The following is a 24251-nucleotide window of genomic DNA, read 5'->3' as shown; positions in this document are numbered from 1 at the left end:
TGCAGTTTTTAAATGAGACTTTTTATTATTAAGGGAGAAAAACAATCCAAAGCTACATGGTCCTGTGGGAAAAAGTGATGGCCCCCTAAACCTAATAAGTGGTTGGCCCCCCTTAGCAGCAACAACTGCAATCAAGCGTTTGTGATAACTTGCAATGAGTCTCTTCCAGCGCTGGGGAGGAATTTTGCACAATTGTTGTCATTCAGCCACATTGGAGGCTTTTCCAGCATGAAGCGCCTTTTTAAGGTCATGCCACAGCATCTCAATAGGATTCAGGTCAGGACTTGGACTAGGCCACTCCAAAGTCTTCATCCATTCAGAGGTGGACTTGCTGGTGTGTTTTGGATCATTGTCCTGCTGCAGAACCTTCACACACACACCTTCCAAAAAGTTCAACTTTTGAGTATTTTCCCAAAGGTCTTGGGGGTCATCAAGATGTTTTCTGGCAAAATCGAGACGAGCCTTAATGTTGTTTTTGTTCAGCAGTGGTTTTGGTCTTGGAACTCTGCCATGCAGGCTGTTTTTGCCCAGTGTCTTTTTTATGGTGGAGTCATGAACACTGACCTTAACTGAGGCAAGTGAGGCCTGCAGTTCTTTGGATGTTGTTGTGGGGTCTTTTTGTGACCTCTTGGATGAGTCATCGCTCTGCTCTTGGGGTCAATTTGGTTGGCCGGCCACTCCTGGGAAGGTTCACCACGGTTCCATGTTTTGGCCATTTGTGGATAATGGCTCTCACTGTGGTTGGCTGGAGTCCCAAAGCTTTAGAAATGGCTTTATAACCTTTTCAACACTGATAGATCTCAATTCATCTCAGTTAAAGGGCAGCCAAATTGATTTTGGGGACACACATTTTTCACTTTTACTTATTGCGGTGCGGTCATATTTACTTCAGACGCTATCTTTACTTTTAATTTAATCTTTAAGTGAAAGGGTTGTCCATTTATCAATATTGTGAGAATTAGCATGGAAGCCAACATGAACAATGTAGCGGCCATTTTTCTTTTGTTATAGTTCCATTTGATACATATGTTAAATACATCTGTTTTTTAAAGAAATATTGTAAAGATAGAATGTAAAACTAATGTTAATGTTAACAATGAAAGTAAAGCAACAATGTGGCAACCTTTGGTCAAGCCTCATGTTGCTGTGCAGCTAGCTTGCCAGCTAATTAGCCGCTAGCCTAGAATCGGGTGGATGTTTCCCAACCAAAAAAGCAGTTGTTGAAGTTGTAAGTATTTTTGCAGCTCATAACTTTTCCAGTGTGGAGTCAAAACAAAGTCTGTTGGCAGTCAAGTGAATTTTTTTTTTTTGCCTCCAGAACGTCGGCTCCCATCACGTCACCGCGGGTCCTTTCTGAAAATCGAGCCTGACGCAAATCCACATAGGAGTCACTTTGCCCTTTTCAATTCCCATTAAGCCTTTGCTGACAATATTACAGCATCCAAGCTAATATTGACTGAAGGATACGATACGAGCTAGCTGGTAGCCAAGCGTACGCGTTCCCATGGTGCGGGGTGCTTGTGGGGCGGGGGGGCGCTTGGAGGGCAGCGGCCGACGTGCTCCTAATGCGCTGTTGTGCTTGTGGTTTCTTCAAGGTGCACCGGAGCATTCCTGGGCCGTGCACTCATGTAAACAGCGCTAGTTAAAGAGGACACGCGGGCGGCTCGGGCTACACCGTTCCTCTGGGTGGCTCCTATCTGACCGAGGTTTGGGTTTCCTACGCATGTCAGGGTGTATTAGCTGCTTCCCAGCATCGGGGGTGCTCGGTAGGCCCCCGGTGGGCTATCACTCATAACGGCCTAAAGGGGGGGTCTTCCTTCCTTTTCTCCGAGCCACTCCTGACTCACAACCTCAGTCCGCACGCATTCATCCCCATGCAGTGGCTTGTGTTTGTGTTTTTAGTCCGATTGGTCCTTTTGAATCAATGTTCAGGCAGTCATTGGACGTACGACATGCTTATCATTCACGCAAAACTCGCACTGTGCATGCGTATGTGACGTGTTCCAGGGGACTGCTGGTATGATATGCTGTGATCCCGTGAGCGGCATACTCGTTATTTGGATGATTTCTGAGTCATGCAATGCTGAATAAAAAAATCCCAAAAATCAGTCATATAACAACATTTAGTTCAGTTGTAGTTCTATTTCTATTTTTTATGTTCTATTTCAATATTCTACATAATATTTATAAAAAACACTATATAATAATACTGTATATAAAATAACAATTATAGTAATATACCCATTTTAATAATTATTATATTTAATATTTAATATTAAGATTTTCTGTTTTATTTATTTTTTTTGGGACAAAAACATTTATGAATTCAATACTTCTTTTGAAACGCCCAAACATTGAATAGAAAGAATCAAGATGATTTGCCACAAAAGTCAAACGGATTTTAAATATTGATTTTAATCTATAAATGAAAAAGTTTCCTGTGACAAGCGTTTCATTTTACGTGGGTTTATTATTCTAACATTGTTGCCATAAAATATGAATCATAATAATAATATTGTTATCTGTTGTTTTGGCATTGTTACGTTGTCAAACAAACACATCATTGAAATATGAAATAATACATTCAAACGTGCAATAATGAATTTAATTAATTAATTTATCCAATAAGTTAGAAGCTACTTACTAAATCAAGATTTAAGTGCCTGTATTTTTATTTCGTGATACATTTTTTATGATTTAATTGCGTATTTGATATTTTGTTATGTATTTATTATTCTTTTTTGTATGTAATGTATTTATTATTCTAATGTTATTGTAGTAAAAGAATATACTGGATAATATTATTATTATTATTACCTGTTGTTTTGGCATTGTTGTCTTTTTATATTTTTTGTGACAACATTAAGTAAATATAAAAACCACATACTGTATCTAGGTAATTATATATACAATATAAAATAATACAGTCAAATGGCCAATAAGTATTTAATAACCATTATTATATATAAGTCATATTAAAATAGAAGCTATTTATGAAATCCAGATTTGTAGTTATTTAATGTCATTGTATTTGTATTTAATGACACTTTTTATTCATTAATTGCATATTTTATTTTACGTTATGTATTTATTATTCTCATATTTTCCGAATAAAATCATATATTCTATAATATTATTATTATCTGTTGTTTTAATGTAATTTAATTCTGCTAGAATTTGAACTTACAAATAAAGTGTTTTTGGTGAGATTTACTGACAAACATTCCATTTAAGTGGGATTATTGTTCTAATATTATCACAATAAAATAATATACTTTCTGAAATTATCATTGGTTGTTTTGCTGTTGTTTCTTGTTAAATATTTTTTCTGACAAATTTCAACATCTAAATGTGCAATAATTAATAAAAATTGATTAATTAATCAAATAATAATAATGTTAAATTAGTATATAATTTGTAGAATTATAATAATTTTAAATTTGTACTATTTACAAATTTTAGATTTAATTACCAACATTTTTTTATTTGACAATCACTTTATATATTTCATGGCCATTAATTCATAAGATGCCGCTTTTTAAAATACAACGGCAGTTTTTAAATGTATTTAATGGAATTAAAGAAAACGTGTATTATGTATTTATTTAATGTCCTTTAATGTAATAATGCTGATCCAATGTAAGCTGAACTTGTAGTACTTTACTTTATAGTACTTCACTTCCAAGTTTTGTAGTATACTCACTAGAGTACTCCATTTATATTGTTGTACTGTGTTGTTGACGTCGTGAAAGGAGTATAAATGTCGCTGTTTTCTGATATTCCTAATCAAATGTTCCTTATCTGAGGTGGTAGTAGTCCTAGTACTAGTACTAGTACTAGTATATAGTGCACGTATGGTAAAGGTACTGTATAGTTGATGTCAAGCAAAAGAGGCTGCAGTCGTGCCACTTCACTCGTCCAGCCTCTCAAAGACGTAAAGAATGGCAGCACTTCCACATTTACGTTTGTCTTTTGGCAGCCTCGCCGGCCTGCTGCGGCTCGCCGCCGCGACGGAGGGCCGGCTTGTGGGTCAAAAACCAACTTTTTGCTGCGGAAAAATAAACTGTCAGGGATTTTTCCTGAGAGGAAACCTTTCGTTTACGATATGACATGTTGCTTAATCGTGCTAAAGTGTTCAGCCTTCTTTAAATAAACAATGTGGACTTTTGCATGAGAGAGAGAGAGAGAGAGAGAAAAAAAAAAGCAGGCGGAGTCTCGCTGCCCCCTTCTGTCTCTCTCACTCACACATGTCAGCAATTTGGCTGCCTTGTGTATTTTGGAAGTTTGGGGGGGGAGGGAGAAAAAGGAACATTTCAAAGTAAACGAAAGAAGGAAAGTCTTATCCGCCTGGCAGCTGCGCTTCGGACCAAATTGCTTTCAGCTGATGCGCCGCATCTCAAAACGTGCTTGGGTAATGTCAAGCGATGCGTCGCAACGCTGAGAAAACAACACAGCGACACACACACACACGCACAAAATAAATAAACAGCATGCAACACAAACGCTACCAAACATCTTGTCTTTTCTCACTGGTAGCACTTCCATATTCTGCATATTTATTCTGAATTTTCTGTAAATCCTCAAAGTCAAAACCAAAATTGATGCGATCGCTCCTCACCAGCTACACGTGACTGTCACCACTCATAAAATAAATCAATAGAAGAACTCCAGCATGAATCCACAAAGTCAAAACCCACGGCCACGCTCAAATAAAAATGTGTTGTACAATTAATGCAATCGCTCCTCGCCTGATAACTGCTACCTTTTACAACATAAATCAGTGAAAGAATTCCAGCATGAATCCACAAAATCACAGCCCACGGCCACGCTCGCTCAAATGAGGACGGTGTCCTACAATTCATGCGATCCCTCCTCTCCAGTGATACATGATAACTACTTGATTTCTTCTATAAAAGGTGACGGACTCCAACATAAATTCACAAAGCCAGAGCCCATTTGCTCAAATCAAGACGTGTCATGCAATTAATGCGATCGCTCCTAACCATGCATGGATTATTGTCACCTTTTATAGATTTAACTCAATAGATGCCGACATAAATTCACAAAGTCAAAACCCACGGCTACAATCACTCAAATGAAGACATGTCGTGCAATTCATGCGATCGCTCCTCTCCAGCTAGATGATATTGTCACCTTTTAAAGAATAAATCAATAGACTCCCAACATAAATCCACAAAATCAAACCCACGGCCACGTTTGCTCAAATGAAGATGTGTCGCATAATTAACGCGATCGCTCCTCACCACTTATGCGTGATTATTGTCACCTTTTATAGAATATATCAATGGATGCCGACATAAATCCACAAAATCAAAACCCACGGCCACGTTTGCTCAAATGAAGTTATGTCGTATAATTAACGCGATCGCTCCTCACCACTTATGCATGATTATTGTCACCATTTATAGAATAAATCAATGGATGCCGAAATAAATCTACAAAATCAAAACCCACGGCCACATTTGCTCAAATGAAGATGTGTCGCATAATTAACGCGATCGCTCCTCACCACTTATGCGTGATTATTGTCACCGTTTATAGAATAAATCAATGGATGCCGACATAAATCCACAAAATCAAAGCCCACGGCCACATTTGCTCAAATGAAGATGTGTCGCATAATTAACGCGATCGCTCCTCACCACTTATGCGTGACTATTGTCACCATTTATAGAATAAATCAATAGACTCCAGCATAAAGCCACAAAGTCAAAACCCATGGCCACATTCGCTCAAACGGAGACGTGTCGTATAATTAATGCGATCGCTCCTCACCACTTATGCATGATTATTGTCACCATTTATAGAATAAATCAATGGATGCCGAAATAAATCTACAAAATCAAAACCCACGGCCACATTTGCTCAAATGAAGATGTGTCGCATAATTAACGCGATCGCTCCTCACCACTTATGCGTGATTATTGTCACCGTTTATAGAATAAATCAATGGATGCCGACATAAATCCACAAAATCAAAGCCCACGGCCACATTTGCTCAAATGAAGATGTGTCGCATAATTAACGCGATCGCTCCTCACCACTTATGCGTGACTATTGTCACCATTTATAGAATAAATCAATAGACTCCAGCATAAAGCCACAAAGTCAAAACCCATGGCCACATTCGCTCAAACGGAGACGTGTCGTATAATTAATGCGATCGCTCCTCGCCAGTTCTGCTCGATATAACTGTCACCTTCTATCAAATAAATCAGTCGACTACAATATAAATTCACAAAATCAAAACCCACAGCCACACTTGACTCAGACGAAGACATCTTGTATAAGAAATGTGATTGATAGATGAATAGAAGGCTCTAATAATGTTAGAAAGCGCATTTAGAAGTTGAAAGGTGGAGGAAATTCACTCATCACGGTCGGGTCTGGAACCAGTTAAGCGCCATAAACGAGGGATTACTGTGTATATGTATGCACGAGGCTGACGTGTAAGAGTTTGTGCACACATTGAGTGTCATTCTAGATTGCTCTTCATTGTTGTGTATTTTTTCCCTTGAAGAGAAATGTGTGCTGTTGTTGATCAGGAGTAGATAACACACAGCAATGTTACACCACGTTGAAAGAAACCCTACATGTTGTTGTTGGGGGAACCTTGGCCCAGCTTAGAAGTTGGACATCTCCTAGCTCTGCTGTGTGGTAAAGACCTCAATGAAACACACACACACACACACACACACACAGGTTAGCGTCGCTGCTCTCTCCCAGCCGGCGGCTGTGTTTACTTTCCGCTGGCAGGGCGATCTGGAAGCGTTTGGCGGGGCTCTGCACTCACTGGGAACTATCAGCCAATTCACTTTTTAAACTATTTTGATATCAGCTCTGTGGAGAGTTGCGCTTTTCCTTGAGAACATGACTTGCCTTTGGGCTCGGGGGCCCCCGCTCACACGCCCCCTCCCCCCCGCTCGCACGGCCTCCGCACCAATAAACATTCGTGCTGGAAGCAGCCAGAGAGTTCCTTGCCCGCGCCAGGAATAAATGTAGAAAAAAAATTGTTCTTTTTTTTTTTTTTGTCTCTTCATGGTGGCAACCCTCACGATTACAACATTGGTTGTGATGCTGCTGTGTTGTGCAACGTACTTGTTCAACAATGAGATGGTCATAAAATTACACCAGGCAATCAGTGGAGGGAGGCTGTTATTTCCTATCCTGTGTATTACAAGTTCATTTTTTAATTTTAATAATAATTTGGAGTGCATGAGACAGTGGAAAGTCTTTTTGACCATTTATCTCATTTATTTGTAATAATTTTTTATATTTTTTATTTAGATGTAATGTTTTTTAATTAAAAATGTTCTGTTTATACATAAAATATTTGTTATTTTATTTATTTTTTGCTTTTATTGTTTATTTTATACAACGGAGTATTAACTCCACATTGGAAACAAAAAGTCGTAAATTTACGAGAATAAGGTAGGGAAAATAAAGCGTAGCTCTTCAGGAAGCTCTTTCAAGCAAGCTTTTATTTATAACGTGGCAGCAAAACAGAGCATTTGAGCATTTAGCATTTTGATTTGCATGGCTAGCTCTTCTCACATCCGCCTTCCTTACAGATGAACAGAGTAGATGTACAACTTTTTTTCTCGTAAATTTACAACTTTATTCTTTATTCTCGTAAATTGACAACTTTTTTTCCTTGTAAATATGTAGCTTTACTCTCGTAGATTTACGACTTTTTTACTCGTAATTTAGGACTTTATTCTTTATTCTCGTAAATTTACTACCATTTTAATTCTCGTCGTAAAAGGCATTGCCTGAGACAGCGGGGACAAAAGCGGGGACTTATGTGACCTTTGGCTTTGGGTTATGTTATGAAGGTTATTTACGACTATTTCTTGTAAATTTACGACTTTTGTTTCTCTTAAATGTTTCTTAAATTCTATTAAATGTACGGCTTCATTCTTGTAAATGTACGACTTTTTTCGCGTAAATGTACGGCTTTATTCTCATAGATTTACGACTTTTTTTCTCGTAAATTTACTACTTTATTGTCATAAATTTAGGCCTTTATTCATGTAAATTTACGACTTTGTTCTCGACATCTCAGATTTTTTGTGGCCCTAAAACTCCGTCGTATAAAACAAACAATCAAAATGAAAAATAAATAAAAATAACACATATTTGATATATAAATAAAAAATGTTTTAATTAAAAAATATGACATCTAAATAAAAAATATTTAAAAAATTAAAATTTAAAAAATAAATGAGGTAAATGGTGTAAAAGACTTTCCACTTTCTCATGCACTCCAAATGATTATTAACATTTTAAAAAGATGAACTTGTAATACACAGGATAATACATTTTTGCATTTAGGAAATAACAGCCTCCCTCCAATGATTGCCTACTTCCAATTCACACCCTATTCTCCATGCAGAATCAAATATAATAATAATAATATTGCTACTTGTTTGAGTACACAGTATTTAGGCCATCTTTTTTTATGCATTTTTTCCTGGTAATTTACCTTGCGACTGTCATGTTGCATGAGTTACTTTTCCCATAAAGTGATTGAATCAGTACCCTGAATGAATGTAATTAGTTAGCAGGGAAAGTCATTACAGTCACACCTCGTTTTTTGTGCACCCCGGGTTTTGTGCGATTCTGTTTTCGTCCGAAATTTTTGCCAAAATGTTTCCTTTGCTTTCGTACACTGTCTTGGTTTTCATACAATATTGCATGTAACAAACTAGCGTACTGAGTCAGTCCAAACAAAGTATCCTAAGTGTCTGACTCACTAACGGGGCATTTTTTTATTGAGTGTGGCTGCTAAATAACCCGCCATGGGGCCACAGAAAGTTGCGAGTGGCAGCAATTTGATGCAGAAGTTGTGGAACACTGTTCAATTCAATCTCGCCAGGAGTCACGAGAAGTCCGCATCATCAATAACTTCCATCCTTCCTCATTTTTAATTATTTCACATGGTTTTCGACAAGTAAAACTGTCATTATTCTCTATGAGAAGTATTTTTCTTGATTTTTGTGGGTGTCTGCATCATGTCCTATGGGAAAAATGGCCTCGTTTTTGTACCTTTTGGTTTTTGTTGAACCTTTTGGAAGGAACTAATTAACGAAAAGCGCGTAACATCTTTGCTAGTTATAATATTGATAATGAAGCATTATTTGTGTTGTTGTTGCTTGTGTTTTGCACCTGGACGTCACGATAGCGTCCTGCAAAGCTCGCAACCAATCAGCTGACCCCCAGCCTCTAGCTTCAGCTGGGAGTGACCTATTAGCCAAATGTGTTTATTCAGCGTTTAGTCACTATTAGCCTCACTGTGATCCCTGCACTAAAGGGCTAATGGCTGAAAATGGCCGAATCTCTCTCGCCCCCCCTCCCTCGCTACCACCCTCCTTGCCTCAACCACCCCTCCCTCTCCCGCCTGCTGGACTTTGCAATAATTGGTGGCATATGAGAGCGGCTGGCACGCGTTTCCTCTTGTTTTGCAAAAGAGGTGATATCATGCCGCCTGCTCGTCGGCGAGATAGCGTGGAAGGGAAAGCAGGGAGGATGTGAGGCAGCGCCGGGTGTGAAATCATGTCAGTGAAACACGGAGCGTGTGTGACGCCGTAAGTCCGAACAGGATTTGCTTGACTCTTTTTAAACGGCCTGTCATTAAACCAGCAGGAAATTACCCCTCATCCAAAACTACACCGCTTAAAATAACACATCAGCGCAACGCATTTCGACTTTTTTTTCTCATATATAACGCAGCAAAGTGCATTTCCTTTTTCCCCACCACAATGACATATTATGTGGACTGTTTTAAAATATGATAACTACAACAGCACTCTCCAAAGATCGTCTATATGACAGGAGCACCCTGCTGTTTTTTAATGACCTAGTGCAAAAACGCAAGTCAAAGATATTTCAGTGTGACAGGAGTGCTCCTCTGTTTTTAAAGATCCACTGCAGAAACACTCGGCAAAGATCCTCTATATGACAAGAGTGCTCTGCTGTTTCGAAGGACACACGAAAGTCAAAGATGCTCTCATTTGAGGGAGCACTCTGCTGTTTTGTAGTACCTCCTGCCAAAAAGCCAGTCACAGATCCTCTATATGACAAGAGCGCTGTGCTTTTTTTTTTTTAAGTTTAATGACCTTCTTCTGAAATGCTAATCAAAGATCCTCTATATAACAGGAGCGCCCTGCTGTTTTTAAAAATCCCCTGAAGAAACACTCTGCAAAGATCCTCTGTATGACAAGAGTGCTCTGCTGTTTTTGAAAACATACTGCAAAAACAAGATCCTCTATATGGCAGGAGTGCTCGGCTGTTTTTGAGGATCTGCTGCAAAAATCCTATTCAAAGATCCTCCAAATGACAGAATCATTCTGCTGTTTTTGAGCATCTACTTCAAAAACACTAATCACAGATCCTCTGCATAACACGGTCAAGCTGCTGGTTTTAAGGACCTGCTGCCAAAAGCAAGTCAAAGATTGTCTATATGACAAAAGCACTCTACTGTTTTTAAGTTTAAGGGCCTACTGCCAAAATAGCTAGTCAAAGATCTTCTATATGACAAGAGTGCTGTGCTCTTTTTAAAAACCTACTGCTGAAGCACTAGTCAAAGATCCTCTACATGACAGGAGTACCCTGCTGTTTTGAAAGACCTACTGCAAAAATACTAGTCAAAGATCCTTTATATGACAAGAAGGCTCTGCTATTTTTAACGACATACTGCAAAAACACTATCCAAAAATCATCTATATGACAGGAGTGCTCAGCTGTTTTTGAGAATCTACTGCAAAAATTTGAGTCAAACACAAGATCACTCTGCTTTTTTGAAGGATCTGCTGCCCCAAACGCAAGTCAAAGATCCTCTATATGACAGGAGCACTGTTTTTAAGTTTAATGACCTACTGCCCAAAAAAGCTAGTCCAAGATCCTTTATAAGACAGGAGTGCTCTACTGTTTTTGAGGATCTGTCTGAAAGTCAGTGTCAAAGATCCTCTATGTGACAGGATCACTGCTGTTTCTGAGGATCTACTACAAATACGGGAATCAAAGATCCTGTATATGACAGGCTCACTCTGCTGTTTTTGAGGACTTGTTGCCAAAATGGAAGTCAAAGGTCACTCTATGACAAGCGCATTGTGTTGTTTTTAAGGACCTACTACGGAAACGCTGGTCAAAGATCTCTAAATATGACTATATATGGGGAATCAGCTACAAAAATGTTGGTGGGCCACTGGGATGCCATCCACTTTCTGGGTTTGGCCTGCGGGTCACCAGTTGAGTGGCACTGCCATACGTTATACACGATACACAGTATACCATCTACTGTACTGTAGTACTGTGTGTGTGTCCTGTATAAGTTACACTTACCTAAACTGCTGCTCTTTCTCTCTTTTCCTGCTTCATTTTGACAAATTTGAGTTTCCAGGAAGCCTCTGAGGTCAGAAACGGCATCTGTTGCTACTTAGACACACACACACACACACACACACACACACACACACACACACACACACACACACACACACAACGCGAGTGGGAGTCAATCAGACATGAAAGCTTGTTTAAATTTCCCAAAGTGACTTGTCCAGGTTAGGATGAATGGTGCTTCAGGTTAGGCGTGTGCATAATCATTAAAGCTTATGAGTGTGTAGAACTACTGAAGGGTTAAGAATAAGAACGAGTGTCAAACTACACGATGAGGAAATGATGAGTATCGTGTGCAACATGCAGATGGATATACAGTACATACAGTATATTTACAGCATCCTCATTCTTTTCTACACATCATTCATGACATCATGCATGACCATATATGGTGTGAGCCGCTCCAACAGCAAAAAAAACCCCTTAAAAGTATTTGGACACACCTCTTCACTGATGAAGTCACCGGTCAGGTGTCCATTTTGTGTCCAATATTCCGTTTGACTCATATTAGTTATAATTACGCACTGATACATACAGTACACACAGTACACACAGTACACACAGTACACACGGTACATACACTACATACAGTACATACACTACATACAGTACATACAGTACATACACTACACACACTACATACAGTACATACACTACATACACTACATACAGTACATACACTACATACAGTACATACAGTACATACACTACATACACTACATACAGTACATACACTACATACACTACATACAGTACATACACTACATACACTACATACACTACATACAGTACATACACTACATACACTACATACACTACATACAGTACATACACTACATACAGTACATACACTACACACACTACATACAGTACATACACTACACACACTACATACAGTACATACACTACATACACTACATACAGTACATACACTATATACAGTACATACACTACATACACTACATACACTACATACAGTACATACACTACATACACTACATACAGTACATACACTACATACACTACATACACTACATACAGTACATACACTACATACACTACATACACTACATACAGTACATACACTACATACACTACATACACTACATACAGTACATACACTACATACAGTACATACACTACACACACTACATACAGTACATACACTACACACACTACATACAGTACATACACTACATACACTACATACAGTACATACACTATATACAGTACATACACTACATACACTACATACACTACATACAGTACATACACTACATACAGTACATACACTACACACACTACATACAGTACATACACTACATACACTACATACACTACATACAGTACATACACTACATACACTACATACACTACATACAGTACATACACTACATACAGTACATACACTACACACACTACATACAGTACATACACTACACACACTACATACAGTACATACACTACATACACTACATACAGTACATACACTATATACAGTACATACACTACATACACTACATACACTACATACAGTACATACACTACATACAGTACATACACTACACACACTACATACAGTACATACACTACACACACTACATACAGTACATACACTACATACAGTACATACACTACATACACTACATACAGTACATACACTATATACAGTACATACACTACATACACTACATACACTACATACAGTACATACACTACATACAGTACATACACTACATACACTACATACACTACATACAGTACATACAGTACATACAGTACATACAGTACATACACTACACACACTACATACAGTACATACACTACATACACTACATACAGTACATACACTACATACAGTACATACACTACATACAGTACATACACTACATACAGTACATACACTACATACACTACATACAGTACATAGAGTACATATAGTATGTATTCCTGCGATGATGCACATTCATGTCACATGGACTTGCTAGAGGCCTCCACATGCTTTTCACCTCATTCAAACAGCTTTGGGTGTCTGGGCATGTGAGGCTGATGTTCATCGCCTCTGTCCCGCACAGGAGGAGGAAGAGATCAAAGTTTTAATATTTAAGTCAAAATTCTTAAAAAAAAAAAAAAAAAGCACATCTCATTAGCATTAAAGCTACACACACACACACACACACACAAAAGTGAGACTTTAAGAAAAAAAATAATTTAATTAATAATAATTTATTAATTTAGTAATTTTAAGATGATGATGATAATAATAATAAATAGAAATAAAAAATAGAAATTGATAAATACATTGAATAGATACTAAATAAATAAATCAAATAGAATAAATCAAATAAAATCAATTCACTTTTAAACTGTCAGCATGAAGACTTCCAATGTGCTACTGTGGTACTTCTGGAACAGTACTCTGTAATACTACAGTATATTTGAACAGTACTCTGTAATACTACGGTATATTTGAACAGTACTCTGAAATACTACAGTATATTAGAACAGTACTCTGTAATACTACGGTATATTTGAACAGTACTCTGTAATACTACAGTATATTTGAACGTGGGGCCTTTAAAGCACGATGCACTGTGCAGGTGTGGTGCATTGCAGCCGCCAGAGGCGAGATGTAAAGATGTTAGCACGCTGACGTTGCCTGCCGTGTTAACAGGGCCGCTGGAGGAGAGCGGACCACCCTCACGCCGCCCCCCCCCCACCCCCCACCTATGCCAAAACTCAAGCAGATGTTTGACGAAGGCCAAGCGTGAGCGTCGCTGTACGTGTAATCACTCTCACCTGCGTGCTTGCAGGCTCACTCAATGTCCACCTTAGCCCCTCCCACCTCAGCCATGAGTGACATCACCCAACAGGTCTTTTACATGCGGGATTGATTTTTATACAACCCCCCCCCAGACCCTTTTCCCTCCTGGTAGGTTCCAGCTGTTGTTTTGGATTAGCCAAATAGCTCCTGTCAGAGGCGGCCATCGCTGCGCTTTGCCACCCACCGAGCTGCACGCTCCCTCTCTTGCACGCCCCGTGCACGTGCATGCATGTCTCTGACAGGTGCGTGTCAAGGTGGCCCCCCCTGGGCCCCACCACCCCCATTTCTATTAGGCCTCTTTTTTCCCCTCCTCTCAGCAGCGCCGTCCTCCTCCGCTTGTCTTTTCACAAGTCGAGCGGCAAAAGTTTCTTATTTTTGTGTCAGGAGGGGGAATTTTGACAGCCGCTGGTCCGTGCAGCGCGAGAGAGACAGGAGAAGTGTTTTGACACGGTGATGGCGAGCGTAATCGTGTTATTGCAGCGGTTTTGGAGGACGCGTCCTAATCATCTGACACGGGCCTGTCAAGAGCCGTGTTGTTTCTGCCGGCTTTGACTCGTTAAAGGTGCCTTCAAGGTGCCGTGCAAAGGCAAGGAAAAAAGAAAGGCGCTATTTGGCTGCCACACGGGATCGGGTACGCCCAGGAAAAGTGGCAAATTGGCAGGCATTTCCCAGTCGTAGCTCGGCGGGGTCGTCCCAAGGTCAATTTGGGGTGACTACGTTTAGGCCACATCCAGCAGATTGCAGTCTTTCCTGCTTTTTTTGGCCTAAAATGTGTTTTATACTTAATGCAGAGTAGCAATTGAAATGCAAAATGAATGTGTGTGCCAGCCTACATTGCATGTTACTGTATTGTTATTATATGCTATGTAAATACAGCACAGCACACGTAACATAAAACCATAACAACATAACAAGTGTGTTAAGTTCAGTATGCATTAATATCAGTAAGAGAATCATAAATAATGAAATATTACTAAATATAGTCATGAATTATTAGTATTTGATAATAATAATGAAATGTGAATGTGCAGGGATCCATTATACAATCACAATATTTTTGGTATACAATAAAATCATTTTTAAATGTAATATTAATGGTAATAATGGAATGATAATATAAATTTAATATGAATAGAAATAATTAACAATAATTACTAGAATACTAATAAATATGGTCATAAATAATTAATAATTTGTAATAATAATCTAACGTGAATGTGCTGGGATCCAAAATACAATCGCAATATTTTGGAGAAAATAACAAAATAATTTAAAAATTGTGTCAAATTTGATATGAATAACAATAATTCATAATAATGAATAGAATACAGATAAATGTGGTAATAAATAATAATAATGACACATGAATGAGCAAGATTTATTTTTGGAAAACAAAATCATTTTTAAATTGTATCAAATTTAATAATAATAATAAATATAGTAATACATAATTAATAATTGATCATAATAATAAAACATGAATGTGCAGGGAACCACGACACAAACAATACTTTTTGGAAAACAATTAAAAAATGTAAAATGCTGTCAAATGTAGTATTAATAATAATATAAATAATGAATAGAATAATAATAGATATGGTAATAAATAATTGATAATAATGTGCAAAATTCCTGTTTTTTGGAAAACAATCATTTGTAATTGTATCAAATTTGTAAAATTGTATCAAATTTAATATTCATAATACGTTAATATTTGTAATATTAATAAAAGTATAAATCAATCAAATACAAGTAATAAAATACAATCAAAGTATAACATGTCTAAAAGGTCACAAAAATGAAGCCAGGAGCCCAAATGAACCTTTTTTTGTGCCAAAACCTCACAGGTCAAAATTGCTCATTTTCCGAGCGGGCAAGCGTTGTGCTGTACGGACTTTTACAGCTTGTGCATGTTGGCCCAGTTAGCGGCCTGTGAGCGTGAATATGTAGATTTACGAGGCCGGGAACAGAGGTTATGTCACCGTAAGACAATGGAGGAGTCTTCCTGCGGGAATCACGTGCATCTTCCCTTTCAGACAGCAAGCAGGACGACGTGAAAGATATTCGTCTTTGAGACAATAGTCCTAAGTGACAATTGTCAGCGTCTCGTCTCAATGGACGTCTGGAAGGACCTCTTCAGACCAAGTCTCGCGGCGGCCCCTCCCTTTGGTGGCATCGAAACCCGGCGCCATTAAGCCGGCTTTCATTGCGCGTTCTCCAGCTCGTTCTGTCCCACAATGCGCCGCCAGTCAATCACCTGCACGACAAGCCGCCTAAATACAGGCTGGAAGACGTGTTACACCACTACGCGCCGCCACGGCTTGTAATTGAAACTTTTCCATCCGTCTGCTGCTTTGCCTGCCGGGGGGAGATTGGCAGCTCTGAGTGGCCAGCAGATGAAGCGGCTGGCAGCGCTAATGAATAGAACGCTGATTGCAGGATCCCCCCAAGATGCAAATTACGGTTCCTGCCACCCCTGACGACCGGCAATTACCGGGCCGTCGCCGCCACCAAGGAGGAGGAGGAGGAGGAGGAGGAGGCCTTGTGCATATTCATCGCGCTCGGTGGCGGCCATGTTGACTAACTAACTTCCTCAGGCAAGGAATGTACAAACGCTACTCGCCACAGGTCTCGGGATTATTAAACGGCCGAGCACGCGTGCTAACCGCTACCACGTTTCAATTAAGAACTCTCTGATTCCGAAGCGGACAAAAAATACAATTTCACTCGACTAAATTAGCAACGCTTCCTGTTTTGAGTCAGCGTAAACAGACTGGCCACAACATTAGGTACACCTGGACAGTGTGAAAAGTGTGGCCTGCGCTAAGACGATGATCCAAAATCATCAAAAATGGTTCCAAAAAAGTTAAACAAAATGTGGATGTAGAACAAAAAAGGTGATGACAAAAAATGTCAGCTTCCCAAAAGCTGCTGTAAAAAATTCTATATATATATATATATTTTAAAAAATATATATGTATATATATATATATATATACTCTCCTCAGCCTTTTAAAATATTTTTAAAAACTTCTTCAATCTGAAATCTAAATTTGAAATATTTAACATAAAAATGAAAAAAAAACCTCACACTTGAATTCCTAGTGACGAAAAATGTCAGCTTCCCAAAAACTGCTGTAAAAAAGTAAAAACAAAAAATGTTAAATAATATTTTCCTCACCGCCTTAAATGAGTTGTTTTTTCAAAAAAACATTTTAAAGCTACTTAAGTCAGAAATACAGTATAAATATGATTTTTTTTCCCAAAATCAAATGGAAAACCTCACACGAATTCCTAGTGACAAAAAATGTCAGCTTCCTAAAAACCCCTGCAGGAGTATTATATATGAACATTTTTGACACTTTAAAAGAGTCAATGTTACTTCAGATTGAAATAAACGTGTCAAATAATACGTTGGTTTGTGTTTTGTAAAGCCCCTTTTCCCCTTTAAAGGCCAGCGTCCTTACATAACTACAGTTTTTTCATTAAATGGTTAAAAAAGGTTAAGATTGGGTAGGTTTTTATTATATAAATGTTATATATATTTTTTTTAACTATTTTTTTATTTTATTCATATCATTTAAATTATATGTTGTCATTTTATAATAATATATATTATAATTATAAATGATAAATAATAATAATAGTATACAATATAAATATATAGTACATATAGAAATGTAATAAAAATATAAATATAATAGTTTATAATATTATATATATGTAATATAAATAAATCATTTAGATAATATTATAAAATGTATGTTATTTATTTGTATTATTATAGATTATATACTGTATATCATTGCATGGTACAACTGCTGTTTTACCATGCACATGACAATAAAACTCTCTTGAATCTTGAATCTTGAATCTAGGACATGCAGCATAAAAAATGAATGCATGAATGAATATTATATAAATATATAATAAGTAACAAGGACTTGCTGGTAAGGTAAAAAAATAAATAAATAATATCCCCCACTTTCTCTTACATTGACACCGTGAGCCCCACACTTATCACTGCAGCGGTTTTCTGCATGCTTTGAATGGGAAAAAGTAGTGCCACCTGGTGGACAAATGTAAAGTCATTAAAAACTGAAAGCGGGTAGTCCAAGTAGAAATTTGAAGCTAAAAAGACCGCATTAGTTCAGGTTAAAATACTGTAAATGTGGTATTTTTAATAGTTTTTGCATATGGGCCAGCGTTGTCATTTCAGACTAAATCCAGGAACATAGATGACAAAAAAAAGAATAATATAAATAACTATAACCTCCATATATTCAACACAACCAAAATAGCTTGAAAATAAGAAAGTGAATGCGGTGCAAAATGTCCCCAGCATCTCTTAATGCTCGTCCCTTTGCACAGTCCACAGTCCTTTTTGTTTTTCTAACTAATGCTTACATTCCAATCAAATGCGCATGGACTTGTTTTTTGGGTTTTTTTTTTACTGTCACCAGGCAGCAGAAACTGCCCACAAGCCCGCCAAAAAAAAAAAAATCCCTAAACAAATCCAACTCCTCTCCTGCGAGGATTTAAAAGAAAAATAAACATTAAAAGTGGTGATTATTGCAAAAAAAGCCTTGTAAGTATGACACAGAAGACAATAATGACACCGCTGCGTGATCCGTGGCTAATGCGATCATTGGATGTTTGTTTGGAGGCAGACGCTCGGCTTTCCTGGCTCTGGACGGCCGTCAGGGGCTGGCACAGGAGCGTGTTGTTGCCTGCTTGTTGCCCAAGCAGGCCTTTTCATATTCATGGCCACGTGCATGCTGCACATTGGAAACACTGCACAGAACTCCCAGATATACCATTCATTCTCATGCTTCAGCAAAGAACACAGAAAACCCACTTCAGTCATGATCAATCATCAAAAGAAACGTACATGTGCACACATTGATCCAATACAAGAGCTGCCTTTACAAACGATAACGTTTGATTGGCTTTGAGAGCTATTAAATAAACAATACGTTTATTATTGCACTTTGCAGTGTTGTACAACTGCGCTGATTTTTAGTTTTTTTTAACCCTTAACACTCATACACAACTGTGTAAAATGATTGTGGGACACAAGCTCACTTTTGTGCTTTTGCATCACGTACAGATTACGAAAAACATCAAATTGAAGAAATAATATATGTAGCGTGCATACCAAAAATGTGCTCTATTTATGAAATACTATTTAAATGAATGACAGACGTTCTTACTGATGAAATACAGTAAAAAATATATTTTTAAAAATACAGTATACAGTCATCCCTCATTTATGGCCCCAGACCTGAATTTCTGAGAAGTACTTACAATATTTCTAAATGGAATACTTTCATGGTTGCAACATAGAAAAGCTGTTCACAACCGTCAAAATATGCTTTTTAAACATTATTAGGGCCCTCTGGGCATGACAAACACCCCGATATTCGCCTTTACACTGCTATTACCCAATATAGTAGGCATAATAAGAGATAATAAGACACATTAAGCATAGAAAACCTGCTTACTACCTTCTACATACATTTTTTTAAACATTATTAAACCTCTGTAAACATGAAATAACACTCTTATAGTCACCTTTGCACTCCTATTACCAATATAGCAGACATAATAAGAGATAATAAGACACATTAAGCAAAAAAAATCTGTTTACAACCTTCTACGTATGTTTTTTTTAACAATATTAAAGCCTTGTAGACATGAAATAACACCCCATAGTCATCAGTCATAGCCATCCTATTACCCAATATAGTTGATATAATAAGGAAAAATAAGACATATAAGATATAGAAAGGCTGTTTACGACCTTCTAAATATGTTTTTTTTTTACATTATTAGAGCCCTCCAGACATGAAATAACACCCCATAGTCACTTTTACCCAATATAGTTGATATAATAAGAAAAAAATAAGACATATAAGAAATAGAAAGGCTGTTTACGACCTTCTAAATATGTTTTTTTTTTACATTATTAGAGCCCTCCAGACATGAAATAACACCCCTATAGTCACCTTTACACTCCTATTACCCAATATAGTAGACATAATAAGAGAAAATAAGACACATTGAGCATAGAAATGATGTAGTACTGTCATTAACATATTTTGGAAAAAACGTGAATTCGAACCGCGATGTGGCGAGAGACAATTGTATAGTGTGAATGCTGACAAACATTTCATGAAACATCAAAGAAAATGTACACAAAGAAAGAAAATAAAAACAAACAGCAAAATTGGCAAAAAAAACCCAGCTGTAATTTTACGAGAATAAAGTCAAAATATTAACAAAAAAATCAGTGTCAAATTTACGAGATCTATGAGTTAAAAAAAAAGAAAAAAAGTTGTCTTCTAAGGAGAAAAAAGTTGCAATTTTACAAGCATAAATTTGGAATATTATGAGGAAAAATAATGTCATTCAAATATAATTTAACCAAAAAAAATGTAAACAGCAAAAAATAATTTTAAAAAATCCTCTGTAATTTTTCAAGAATAAAGTCAAAATATTAAGACAAACCTTTTGTGATGTAACAAAAAAAGTGGGAATTTTATGAGAAAAACATTGGAATATTATGAGGAAAAATAATGTCATTTTAGTAGTATAGACTTAAGATATTAAAGACCATTTTTGAAAAGACAAAAAGTAAATAAATACAATTGTTGGGAAAAAAAAAGTCCTAATATTATGACAATAAAGTCAAAATATTATGGGAATAAAAACATAATATTATGACATTTGCACTAACCAAAAAGGAGCAGGAAGACGCATAATGAATACAAATAAATCAAATAAAAAAATGAATTTAAATGTTTAAAAAAAATCTAAGAAAATAATATTATTTAGAAAAAAAAATTTTCTTCTGTTTTTCAACAAAAATTGAAAAAAAATTGCATGATGTCCACAAAAACAGCCGCCACAAGTCATCCCCTATACTTGTGATGGCCACAAGGGGGCAGAATTTCATGATGTGTGAGGGACTGCAGTGACACGTACGCCAGTATATTTAATATATTTGTATATTTACGTATAAATGTTACATATTTGTCATCCAGGGATGTTTATGTGTTGCACTAATTGTGTTTATTGTCGCAAATAGCAAATGGGTTATGTTTTTGGTTCAGGAAGTGCTGTTGAGCAAGGCACCACCATTAACGTCACCGCTGCAGTGGCGGCGTCCGGAGGAGGAGGAGGAGGAGGAGGAGGACTTTCCCGGGCCACGCAGAGGACAACACCGGGCTCCTGGCCAACTTTCCACTTAAATAAAAGGTTAAAACACGACGCACACACACACACACACACACACACACACACACACACGTATAGCCGTGCGTCACTTTTTCCCTTTCAAGCTCCCATCCACTCTGCAGCTCAGGCTTATAGATGCATATCTCCAAACATATCGCAAGCCTTCTGAAATCATCATCCCCACAAACACTCTGATGTTTTTGGGGGTGGGGTGTGTTGGGTGGGGTGTATTACAGAGTGGTTAACATGTGTTGTTATGTTTTTTTCTTTCCTTGGATTGGTAGTATGCTCTTATCAGAAAATAGCTGCTGGGCTGAAATGCGCCCATCAAGCTGATGCGGTGTCGGGGCCCCAAAGGATGTCAGACATCAGTCAGGTCAGCCAGCCGGCAAAAAAAAACCAAAAACATGAACTACAATACTTTGGCGTCCTTACAGTTTAGCACAGAAATGTGCTGTACTGTATTTCCAAACTGTGTTCATTTTTTACCAAAAAAAAGGATAATGCGGGGGTGTCCAAACCTCATAGTGAAAAATGAAATGATGCAACTTTTGTAAAGCAACACTTGTACACATGCTTATGCTAACAAGTTATATTCAGTATATTTCAACAATAACCTTTTGTATTCTCGGTGGAAAAGCCCATTATTTTCAGCATGAACATCGGTCGTTTGTCTTCTTGTAATTTTGACTTTATTCCCTTAATATTTTAATTTTTTCCCCAATAAAATTTTCCAAAAATGACAACTTTATTTTGTTTTGTTTGTTTTTCATAATATTACGACTTTAAACAAAAGTGTTTAATTTAATACTTAAATTCTATGCTACCAAAATGACACTTCATTTTTCCTTATAATATTACAAGATTATTCTCATAAAATTACTACTTTTTTTGCTCCATGACATAATTTTTGTCTTAATATTTTGACTTTATTCTTGTAAAATTACCGCAGCTTTCTTAAATTTTTGCTGTTTTTTGAGTGATATTTAATGACATTATTTTTCCTCATAATATTACAAATGTATTCTTGTAAAATTGCAACTTTTTCTCGTTAGAAGACGTCTTTTAATTGTCTTAGTATTTTGACTTTATTCTCGTAAAATTACAGCTTTTTTTCCATTTCATTTTTTAAAAATTTTCCAACTATTTCAACTTCCTTCCTGTAAATGTTCTTCTCCTAATTATGACTTTATTCCCGTAATATTTTGACTTTACTTCCATAATATTATAATTTTCTCCCAACCTAATTTTCCAAAAATTATAACTTAATTTTTTTCGTTTGTTTCCCATAACATTACGACTTGAAAGAAAAAGAAGGTTTTATTTTTAATACTTCAACTCTATGCTGCTAAAATGACATTATTTTCCTCAAAATATTACAAATTTATTCTTGTAAAATTGCAACGTTTTTCTCCTTAAAAGAGGACTTTTTTCTCTTCATATTTGGGCTTTATTCTCGTAAAATTACAGCTGTAACCCTAACCCTCACCCTTTGGTTAAATTTTCCAACTATTTAAACTGTCTTCTTGTAAATTTTCTTCTTCTAATTATGACTTTATTGCCATAATATCAGAATAGGTCATATTTTTTTAAATATTGCAACTTTATGCTATAAAAATGATGTTATTTTTCCTAATTACGTTACGACATTATTCTCCTAAAATGACTACTTTTTCTTGTTGACTTTGGCTTTATTCTTGTCAAATTACTGCAGATTCTTTACATTTTTGCTGTGTTTTTTCTCCTTGTCAAATTATATTTTTAGAATTTGCTGCGGGCCAATAAAAAACAGCCGCTGTCAACGAAGGGCCCCCGGGCCGCACTTTGAACACGCCTGCATTAGTGGGATTGCTTGGATGTTTTTGCTATACTGATCGCAGCCACTAGGGGGCATCATTGCCAGGATTTGCTGGCGTGTTCTTGTCCAAACGAAGAAAGTAACGACTGCAAAGCATTTTTGTTTGTTTGTCCACCAGTGAGCGAAAGTGAAAGGCGGCAGCGGGACTTCAAACAGGAAGTCGTCGCTTTGAGAGGCGGCACTCGTGCGCGCAGATGCACCGTGTTCTGCTACACTTTCTTTTTTTTTGACCTGATCCGACCAAGACGGTCAAAGCCGGCGACTCGGCCCCCCTCGGTGTCAGGCCGCGTGCGGCCGCGAAGGCGTCACATGATCACTTGTGACAGGGGTCACTGGGGGTCAAGTGGGGTCGCGGCGAGCATCCTGACGTCCTGCTCGTTTAATCACACGTTTATTTATTTAACGGCCAAAGTCCAGCAGAGAGAAGCCAAGGAGGAAGTGAAAGCTGAGTCGTACTTCTTCTGTCATTTATTCCAACCTTTTAAGCCTTTCTTGTACTCAAGTACTGCAAGTACTACACGATATCACGTCATTAAAAACAGGCTTATGTGTTATGACTATCAACATAAGCAGAATAATATTACTTTTTAAATAATTCATATCATAATATAAATGATAGAATGTATTCTTTATAATATATATGTATTTATAGTTTATATATACAGTATATTTGAAAAACATCAAGCAAATGTGTAAAAGCACAAATAAGGATTTTCAATGCAGCTTGTTGCTGCCCTTTTTTGGCCACCAGTGGTAACTGCAAGTGTAGCTTGTTTTTACCAACCCCCCCCACCACCCATGGTGACTGATCACTGGGGACAAAAATATATAATATATTAAATGTCATAATAATAAATACAATCATAATCAAACATTTATTCATATGCGTTTTTGTATATAAAATTCTAT

General features: G+C 37.1%; 1 protein-coding gene across 2 annotated transcripts in view; it reads left to right on the top strand.

Moving 5' to 3' along the window:
- si:ch211-243g18.2 (uncharacterized protein LOC559906 homolog) overlaps window positions 1–24251 on the top strand; it is a 54529-nt gene that overhangs the window by 12048 nt on the left and 18230 nt on the right. For both annotated transcript variants that reach the window (XM_054757961.1, XM_054757960.1), the window contains exon 2: window positions 21361–21505. The gene's annotated coding sequence lies outside the window, so the exon portion shown is untranslated. The remainder of the gene's footprint in view (window positions 1–21360; window positions 21506–24251) is intronic.

This window comes from Dunckerocampus dactyliophorus, chromosome 17, assembly GCF_027744805.1.
Source record: "Dunckerocampus dactyliophorus isolate RoL2022-P2 chromosome 17, RoL_Ddac_1.1, whole genome shotgun sequence".
Lineage (NCBI taxonomy): Eukaryota > Metazoa > Chordata > Actinopteri > Syngnathiformes > Syngnathidae > Dunckerocampus > Dunckerocampus dactyliophorus.
This window is presented reverse-complemented; position numbering and strand designations above follow the sequence as displayed.